The sequence below is a fragment of the Triticum dicoccoides genome, chromosome 2B (genome assembly GCF_002162155.2).
Source record: "Triticum dicoccoides isolate Atlit2015 ecotype Zavitan chromosome 2B, WEW_v2.0, whole genome shotgun sequence".
Classification (NCBI taxonomy): domain Eukaryota; kingdom Viridiplantae; phylum Streptophyta; class Magnoliopsida; order Poales; family Poaceae; genus Triticum; species Triticum dicoccoides.
The window spans coordinates 211,102,148-211,112,365 of record NC_041383.1 but is presented as its reverse complement, the minus strand read 5'-3'; the positions used below and the strand labels follow the sequence as shown (position 1 = coordinate 211,112,365).

Below are 10,218 nucleotides of genomic sequence, written 5' to 3'. Positions count from 1 at the left end.
AAGTGATATATTTTATGTCTGCCCCGAATGATTTTAGATTCACTAGTAGTAACAAAGAAAAGGTTGCCTTGTTAATTAACAGAAAACAGGGTGAAAACTATCACATGAGGCCGGTAAAAACAAGGCACGCTGGGTTCATCGTCATCGTCACTACAGTTGTGCACGCGCGAGAAGTCTACATATTGAGGGGGCTACCGAGCGAGGCACCGAGACACAATGTTTGAGAGAGAAACCAATTGATAGATTATGATCAGATCGAGTTGTCACCCTTCTGCTGTCATTCTTGGGAGGGGGAGAAAGACGTATCGAGAGTGTGTGCGGTAGGCACAGAGGCACAACTAGCGAGTGTGTGTGTGTGTGTGTGTGTGTGTTTGAAAGAGGAGTAGATAGATTACTATCAAGATCGATGTGCCACCCTACTCCTTCGGTGCCAGGTAGTGTGTGTGTGTGTGTGTATGTTTGAGAGAGAAGCCATTCGATAGATTAGTATCAAGATCGAGGTGTCACCCTACTCCTTTGGTGTTGGGAAGTGTGTGTGTGTGGGGGGGGGGGGCAGTGACACTCACACATCTCTACTCTTATAAAAAAATAGACTTGGTGATGATGGTGTTCCTGCCATCCTGCAATATAGGCCATCTGATTTATATCCGACGGATAGGAAGGAAACTATGGCCATTTAGCAAAAAGATACCCACACCCCTCTCCATATTTGCAAATAAGGCATTCCCTCGTTCATCCTTTTCTCCCACAAGATAAACTTCTCATACAAATGCATCTTGATCTTTCGTGCAACGCATGGGCATCTTGCTAGTAGGGAGAAGGAGTTTGTGTGACACATATCTAGCTATATTAAGGGATAGGTAGATAGCATATGTGTGAGATACATTATTATACTTTGAGACATTAGTGGATGTGGGTGGGCGGAATTAAAGGGGTGGGCGTGTTAGACATAGAGAGCGTGTGTGTTTCTGTGTGAGAGACTTGTAGGACGGGGTAGAAAGACGAATTTTACCCTGACAGAGGGAGAGAAATACATGAAGTGCGTGTGTGTGATTCCGATGCCCACAGGGAAATGAGATATGTATGCGTGTGAGAGAGATTGCATAATTCATTCACGTATCACTATGTAGCGATCGTGGACATGCATCGCTTGAACATTAGTCCATATCTACTTCGTATCGTGGCCAAAGGTACAATATCGATTCAACGCTATAAAGATTGGACACTCACATATCACATTTTTTTCTATTTAAATAAACCTTTTCAGTTGTGCATGCCAAAGTTACAGTGATGTTTCTTCAAAAAACCAATGTAGCTATCATGTCATGCATCATTGTTACTCTTGCATTCAAATTCATTAGTCTTGGATGATTTAAGTTTATATTTTGAAGTAATATATGTAATATTCATATATGAATTCAACGGGTATGCAATTTATGAAATGGAGGCTATGTAATTATATGAGGTAACACTTTTAAGTAGCTGACTACAATATCCATTTCTTTTTGTGCGCCTCTACACTAACACATCAATGCATTATGTTTAAAGTAAATAACCAATGGCACTAAATTATCTATTTACACGAGAAATACATAGGCTGAGCGTTTGATCCATTTTTTTGTGAACGCGCCACTACACCCGTATGATTGGCCGCGCCCGTGTGAACGTCCAAGTTATCGGTGCATCATCCCGAGTTATTGTCTTTTTTTGGGTGTGGACTTCACACCAGTTATTAACTGCTGACGCATGCCCCGTGTACACAGTCTAGCATGACCTTCCCTCTAGCACGGTCTAAAGTTAGTTGAAATTGGATACGAACGATCCTGCGGGCGGCAAAATCTCCCGCCTCCTTCTAAAATTTCCGCCACCTTAGTCTTTAGCATGCGAAATCCCCCCTTTGTCCTTGGTGCACGGAGACCAACAGTTACAATACTGCCCTCATCTACATGATAGGTCGGGGCTCCTTTGATAACTTCCGGTTCCCCCCACTACACGGAAACCCCATTTCCTCTCCCCGTCCCGCAACAACGACTAACTCCATAGCACCAGAGCATCTTACATCACGCCTCCGTACTTCATCGCCCTTTCTCCCCTCCCCTCTCGAAACCCTAGACTGCTCATCCACTGGAGTACCATAGCCCATTCACTGCCAGCGGCGTCCACCTCGCTGGATCTGCTTCTGTGGCCGCATCTACCCCTCCCACCTCCCCTAGAAACAAGTAGACTGCTCATCCACCACTGTACCACAGCCCATTCAGTATCGGCCTTGTCCACTGCACCGGATCTACTTTGCCAGTACTCTCGTCAACCGCCGCGCATCTGTAGCAGCTCATTCGTACTTCCCACCGGAGACGCTTCGTCCACACCCCCCGGAGCCGCCCCACTGACGCCCCCGTCGACAACCTCTGATCCTATTCGCCGACACCTTCCTCAACCCTACCGGAGCCGCTTCGCCGACACCTTCCTCAACCATATCGGAGTCGCTTTGCTGACACCATCGTCAACCCTACCGGAGTAGCTTCGCCTATACCATTCTCAACCCTACCAGGGCCTCTTTGCCAACTCACAAGTCCACGGTCTCAGATCCGCTTCCACGCACCCTCATCCAAACTACCGGAGCAGCTTCTGACGCCCCGTCCACGGCTGCAGATCTGCATCGTCGACACCGCCCTTAACCCAACCACCGGAGCAGCTTCTGACGCCCCGTCCACGGCCGCAGATCCGCATCATCGACACCATCCTTAACCCAACCATCAGAGCAGCTTTTGACGCCCCGTCCACGGCCGCAGATCCGCGTCGTCGACACCATCCTTAACCCAACCACCGGAGCAACTTCACCTATGCCCTCGTCCACGGCCACAGATCCGCTTCGCCCACACCGTAGTCCACCCTACCGGAGCCGCTCCACAAACACCCTACTCGCGGTTCTAGATCTCCTTACGGGACCCCGACAGCCAGCATGGTGTCATCACCCTTGACGTTTCTAACCTGATTCCCACTGTCTGGAGAGATGCCAAGCACCCGCCACGGCCTAGGTACTTGTCACCTTTAAACCCGTCCAACATCACCTGTCCGATGTACTTCAAATATACTAACCGGTTGCTGTTACCTGTTATGCAGCTGGGAAAAACTGCAAGGACGACGTTTCTTCTGGATCTAACAACTTGCCCAACCAAGAACCTGGACTGAGGCATTGCTATGCTCTTGTAAGCGCGTCTCTATCTCTTGTATTGTTCTGTGCCTGCCTGCGTGCTTTGCTAGGATTTTCGACCAGTAACCCCTTTGTGCAGACAATGATTTCTACTACTGGCTGCTAAATTAGATATGTAGATGTCATACATGATACTACCTCGTACCTCCGTTCCTAAATATAAGTCTTTCTAGAGATTCCACTATAGGCTACATACGGAGCAAAATGAGTGAATCTACACTCGCAAATGCATCTATATACATCTGTATGTGGTCCATACTGGAATCTCTACAAAGACATATATTTAGAAACATGGGCAGTACATTACACAAAATCGTAGGTGGCATGTAGGAATTCCAGTGCACTACATTAGGCTCCCTTAGAGTGCCTGCTGGTACAACATACAAAGTCATGGCTAGTTTATGGTACGCACACAATCGTTAATTGGTGGTTTAAATATGCGCAAGGGATATGCAATGTAGTATCATGTAGAGATGTCTGAAATTAGCCTTGTCAACTTGCAGATTGGGTTACAATATGAAAAAGTACAAGATGTATGTGGCAATTTCATGGAACATCGCAAAAAAAGAAAGGCAGCGATGAGCCTATACAGTGTGCTATGGTACGTCACTCCTCCATTGCAATCATTGTGACATGTTATTTGTATGCCAGTTCTATTAGCCAAGTTTCTTAGGGACAATTATTACGAGTTATCCTAAGAAAATAAGCACCTGTGAATATAAGCTCCATGTAATAAGCCAAACAGTTCTTTTCATTGCGTTTTCAGCTTATCTTTGGTATGATCAGTGGAAAGTCTAGATTGCATTATATTTTTTCATTTTGCTGCCCATATGGAAATTAATTTGACTTATAAACATCACAAATTGAACCCAGTGCAGTAATTAATATGATAGGAAAACAGACCATCACTATTTGCTCAAAATGCAAATACAAATATACCATCTACTTGGCACAATCTACTTTGGTCAATGTTTTCCATAGAGATCCCATTGCCTAATTTAAACGAAGAACGCATGACCCACATTTAAATGAAGACCAATTATTTATTGAAATTTGATGGTCCAAGTGGCTGGTTATTATCATATAGCAGCACCACCTGAAAGCATCATATAGCAGCAGCAGCTCATAGCAACTCATCTTACAGCAGCGGCAGTCTGCAATTCATCATATACCAGCAGCAGCTCATAACAATTCATCATATAGCAGCAACAGGAGCAGTTCATAGCAATTCATCATATAGCAGCAGCAGGAGCAACTCATAGCAATTCATCATATAGTAGCAGCAGGAGCAGCTTATAGCAACTCATCATATAACAGCAACATCAGCTCATAGCAATTCATCATATAGCAGCAGCAGCAGCTCATAGCAACTCATCATACAGCAGCAGCAGCTCATAGCAATTCATCATATAGCAGCAACAGGAGGAGCTCATAGCAATGCATCATATAGCAGCAGCAGAAGCAGCTCATAGCAATTCATCATATAGTGGATCAGAATGAAAATTTAAACCTATAAGAACCCTAACCAACTGCACCCAGAATGCTCCCCCGGATTGGAGCTTTGTCAGCCGTCGAATTTGGTCAACTTGATTTTTTGGCCGTTGGATTTTCACCAGCCGGTCATCAGCGGCTTTCACCGTGCAATATCTTTCCACGCCCGATGACCGGTGGGCTTGCTTCGAATGGCTATTGGCTGGGTGAGCCTTTCCAGGGTTTGCCCAATCGGCTCCTCGCGCGCCGCGTGTGCGACGTGCAGCCCGTGGCTTGGGTGTGGGCGTGAACCCTCCCCTCCCCCCAGTCCACAGCCGCCACACCCTCTCCTCCCCGCCTCGTCTCCTCCCGGCTCCCCCATCTCTTCTCCCACGTCGTCGCCTCCCCTCACCCCGCTCGCCTCAGCCACCTCCTATGCTCCCCCGCACCGCCGGCTCCCTCCCTCTCGGCTGACCCCATGGCGGCGGCCGGGTCGGGGTGGAGGCAAAACACCATGGAGAATCCGGTGTCTTTGGGCGCGGCATGGGTTGATGGAGCGGCGGATTTGGGCATGATCCCACCCTTAGGCGCTCCACGACGACGGCCAGTTCGGAGGGAGAAGGTAGAAAGTGATGGCGAGTCCTGCGCCTCTGGGTGGAAGCAACGGGGTTGGTCGAGCAGCGGATGTGGTCGGGGTCAGCAGTTGAAGGAGGCTCGCCGGCCGGAGCAGCAGGAGGTGATTCAGGTTTGCCTTCACCTCCTCACTCTCTTCTCCCCCTCTTGTCTCATGGATGGTTGCGCTGACTGCAGGAGCGCCTCGAGGAGTGGAAGGGAGAGGTCGTGCAGGACAGGCCAACAAGAGCATTAGAGCAACGAGGATAAAATATTCGATCAGCCCTATATCTTCTTCTCGATGCAGCCCCGCATAGGTAACTTCTTGCATCTCGGGGAAACATTGCCAAATACTTACTAAAGAAAGTGTTCCCTTTCTTGTTCCCATTGCTCGATAAGCATGCTCATGTTTCTCTCTCTCTCTCCATTTGGATGTCACTTATTAGACCATTTAGTACTTGCTGTTCCATCGCTGAGTGTTCCCTTAATGGCACTTTAGGTATCCTGGGGTGATTCAAGATGCTCAGGTGTATCACACTGCATGGTACACAGGTCAGTTTTGCAGGCTGCTCTGAGATACACTGATTTAGATACAACCACATGTCTGCAGCAATTTCTTACTCTCGGTATAAAGGTACTTCTTGCTTTCTTTTTTTCAAATGCACTCCTGCTTCACTTCAACTCCCAACTATAGTTGCATATCTGCTATATTCTTGATTCAACTAATTCTGTACTAGACCAGCTCATGGTGTGGGAAGCATCTCATATGGTTCACCGAATCAATTGATGAATCTGAAGCGATTCAAGAGGAGGAGCAAAAACTGTTTATGCCTATAGGTTGTCCGAACGACACCTTTAATTCTAATTACCTTGTTTGTTCTCCTTCTGTGTGATATCACTTTGTTCTGTATAGTTGTCACTGGGACATATATATCACTTCTTGCATGAATCATGGATGTATGAAGACATGAAGTCAGATATAATATAAAGCAAAATGCATATGAATACTTTCAAGACAGATCTTTATGTTCATTTACAGGAAGATACATTATAATAGTATTAATGGGCGCATTTGTCCACTAATATGTTCATTTAATTTGGTAACCAATGTTTTTCGTCTCAAGTACCATTAGGAACATTTGGTAGATAATTATTTTATTCAAGATGCAACATGTTGTTCTGATGTATTTTGCTCTATTCTGTAAATGTTTTGTTACAAGCAAACATGTGGGTTTATGGTTGCCTCATTTCTATATGCATACTTTATATACGTGTTGATGATTTTGTGGTAGTAAATTACTAAGTCTTCTCTTTATATTTTGTCCACAAGAAGTGAAACGGAAGGCCATGAACAACGCGTCTCCGGGAAGTGAATTTTATGGTGCCTTTCATTCTGCTCATTTGGCGCAATTTTAAATCACAAAGTGGAGGGGAGAGGTCTGGCTGCTACTGGTGGGAAATGGGTGCCTCTCCAGTCAACCGAGCGACGACAAATCCAACTGGGAAGGGCTCTGTGGTGATCTTCATGTTATCAGTAACTGTTCATGATTTTCCTGGCTAACAGTTGTTATCTTTCAAGGCTACGAGTTTAGTCCTGTATGCAATACAAAACATTCAAGCAAATAATTTGTGCTTTACCTTTTGAAACGCGTGTGCAACATGTTTTTTTCTCTTTTATCCAAGCTACTATGCAAAACTGTATTGTTTTACGGCCATTTGGTTCACATGAGTGAGCTTTGTGGGACTAGGATAGTACATGCATGTGCAGTATTACAGATACACAATTAGCTGTTGAATGATTCTTATTTGTAGTTATCTGAAATATTACTTCCTGACTTTAAATTTACCTTCTTTCTTTATCCATGTACAAGCTCAACACATGGTGTTCTCTTCTTGATTCCTGCTGGAAAGCAAGCCATGCGTCAGCGTACGGCAACGATTCGGGTGCCTGCGGCATGATGGCGCCGCAGAAGCATGCAGCGTTCTTCGACGGCAAACAAGGATGCATTTGTTTTCCACTCAGTTTCTTTTTGTTCCCTATGCTTTTTCTCAGAGAGATTTCTCTAAGTGATTCTCCGTTTGATGTTCTTTGATTCTGTCTAACGTACAATTTATCCTCCTTGCATATCAGCATTTTGGGCCCTCGGATTTGGATTTGCTGCAGCCTCCACAATGAGTGCCACCTTCATCAATGGCGTCCTTGGCCCCCAGAAAAAACCGGTAATCCTTCGACAGCAAAATCATACATCTTTGTCTATAGGAGTTATTTTCTCTATTGAGTTTAATGTTCCTGGTTAGTTACTTAGCTTGCGACTGCAACATAACCTTGCTTTCCTGAGAAGGCAAAACAACAATCAACAATGCTTCATTTTTCTGCGATTTTGAGCTGATAATTCAGTGATGGCATGATAGGCTAGCTACCTAAGCCATAAAGTTGTTGCGTTGAAAATTACAGCATGCGTGTTTGAGAGAAAGGGATGGTAAATAGGGGACTGGAACAAGTGGAGAAGAAATTTATTAGTTGATTCTCCCATCTGATAGAAACTACCTCATGAATGTTTATTTATTTAGTGATCAGATGTGAGATCTGAACATTGAAGAGCAACAATGGACATAAGTGTTAGATGAGTTTGGGAAGACATGGTTGCAAATGGAGTATTTTCACGATGAGCTCGGCTCCTGAAGGCATGATGCCTCATTTCGATTCTCTTATCTCGGTGTGTTTTTATTCAGAAAATTAAGGCATGATGCCTCATTTTGATTATCTTATCTCGGTGTGTTTTATTCAGAAAATAAATTTGCTTATTTTTGCTTTTTTAGGGCTATAACAAGAGAAACCTCCATTGCTGAAAATCTTTTAAAGAGATCGAGGATAAATTTTTTTCCAAGTAAAATGTGCTTTACTGCCGTATTTTTTATGCGAACCTTCTTCTTAATCTGTGTTGGGACTTGGGAGAAAGATGTTGCTTTTTTGTTCAGAAAATGTTTATTAGATGGAAATACTCGGCATTTAAAGTTTTTTCTCCAAATGTTTTTGTGCGTGCAAATATGATCTGATTTCATTGCAGCCAAGCCAATGGATATGTGTAGAGGGCCGCAATGAGGCAGACGGTAGCGGGTGGCAGCAATAGGGGTTGACGGATGCTCCGAGACCATGAAGAGCCTATTCAATGGTGTATTCCCTCCCTGTTCATTTTTTGGGGGTTCCGTCTCCAGATTGGTGTGATACAATTCTGAGTTGTTGTGCGTGCGTGTGTTGTGTGATGCAGATGAGAAGGATGACATAGCGAATGAGGATTCCGACATGGTAGCTCCCACAATCGCGCAGTTGGAGAGCATGCACGAGTTCGGTAAACTATGTATTCTATTGGTATAGCTCTGAAAGGTTAGGATGCTTTGGGTCGCGGCCTGAACTATGTATCTGTGGATATTATTACACTTTCAGCATGCTATTTCCTATTTTTTAGACATCAATTTCTGTGAATTGTGGCTGAACTATGATACTTTAGGTTGCATGCTCAACTATGTGTAGTGTCATTACCGCTTTCTCCCCTGATTGTATTGTCCTTGCCATGTTATCCCCTAAAGGCTTACTCTTGCCATGTTATTCCCTAAATTATTACTCATTTCTTCTTTTGCCAGTGCTCCACTTATGCATCATGTATTTAGTACTCCCTCCATCTGAAAATACTTGTCGAATAAAAATGAATGTATCTTAAACTAAAATATGTCTAGATACAACCATCTCTCCGACAAGTATTTTCGGATGGAGGGAGTACCAAAAATGAGGTATGCTTCTTTACATTAAACAGTCTTTCCTTCTCAGTATATATGGAAGTATATTGGACGGCTTCCATAGAATACTTGTGTCTGTACTATATACTGGATGAAAATAATTTCCTTGCATGCGAACATATGCTAATTAGTAGCTGCACCACATTCCTGAAGCTTTTTTGAACTATTGGGAAACATGAGAAAGTTTTTACACATAAGTATATGGTTCTTGTTTCCATTTCAAACAAAACGAAGGCTAAAAGTTGCTACTTCTGTAGTACTCCTAGATACAACAATTAGTGTTCAGCTAGACTGTCAATCTTACAGTTTTTCACTAACCGCTGCCTCTGTAGGCTTATGCCAGCGCTGGTGAAAAAGCACATGGATTTGGGAAGAAAGCAAAGTTGTAGCTATCATGCACCGTGCATGCATGCAATTAGAATTTACAAAAACAATTAGAAATTGTGGTTCTAATCAGATTCATTGTCTTACCAGATCTTTTGCATATCAGACTCTCCTTGCTGACATCTGATGAAGTTGTGGTCCAGGAGAAGAATGAATATTTTATAGCTCTAGCTTCCCCCTTCAGATAGTCATGCTCTCCTCCTGGTTTAGCATCCAGTTGCAGTGTGATAGCTTTGACACACTTTCATGTAATTGTTCTGGTTTAACATCCAGCTGTAGTGTGATAGCTTCGACACCCTTTCATGGAATTGCCACCCCCCCACACACACATCCACGCCCACACCCACACCCAAATGAAATGTATAGATCTCGCATATTTTATCTGTCTACTTGTTTTATGAGGAAACAACTCGACTAATGGTTACTCGGGAGTTGAGAACAAAAGTAGGTGGAGTGCTCATTGATCATTAACTGTCTTTGCTGTTCTCACCACATGGGACCGTGCAAAAATGCAAATTTACAAGAGAAATCCAGTGCATGTGTTATGTTTCTAAATTTTCCCTAAATTGTTTTTGTAGAATTTCTTACCGAACCATCAATCTATGTGACTACAAGAACCTGCACCATGCTATTGTGCTTTTAGTCATGCCCATCTTATTTAGTTTCTCGGGTTTCTAGCCCCGCTGACTTTCCAGGTGATTGTTAAGTTAACTAACACTTTCTTATGTTCTCCTGTTAGCGAAACC

At 44.0% G+C, this 10,218-nt stretch overlaps 1 long non-coding RNA gene across 12 annotated transcripts; it reads left to right on the top strand.

Moving 5' to 3' along the window:
* The first annotated feature begins 4,963 nt into the window (after window positions 1-4,963).
* Window positions 4,964-9,943, top strand: LOC119363130. 12 transcript variants are annotated; one of them, XR_005173811.1, is made up of 6 exons: window positions 4,964-5,426; window positions 5,492-5,610; window positions 5,793-5,927; window positions 6,031-6,130; window positions 6,627-8,466; window positions 8,563-9,943. It is a non-coding gene; the product is annotated as an uncharacterized LOC119363130 (long non-coding RNA). The 12 variants fall into 12 exon arrangements; XR_005173807.1 differs by having other exon boundaries at window positions 4,966-5,426; window positions 6,627-8,010; window positions 8,362-9,943; XR_005173808.1 differs by having other exon boundaries at window positions 4,968-5,426; window positions 6,627-8,678; window positions 9,421-9,943.
* Window positions 9,944-10,218: the final 275 nt, after the last annotated feature.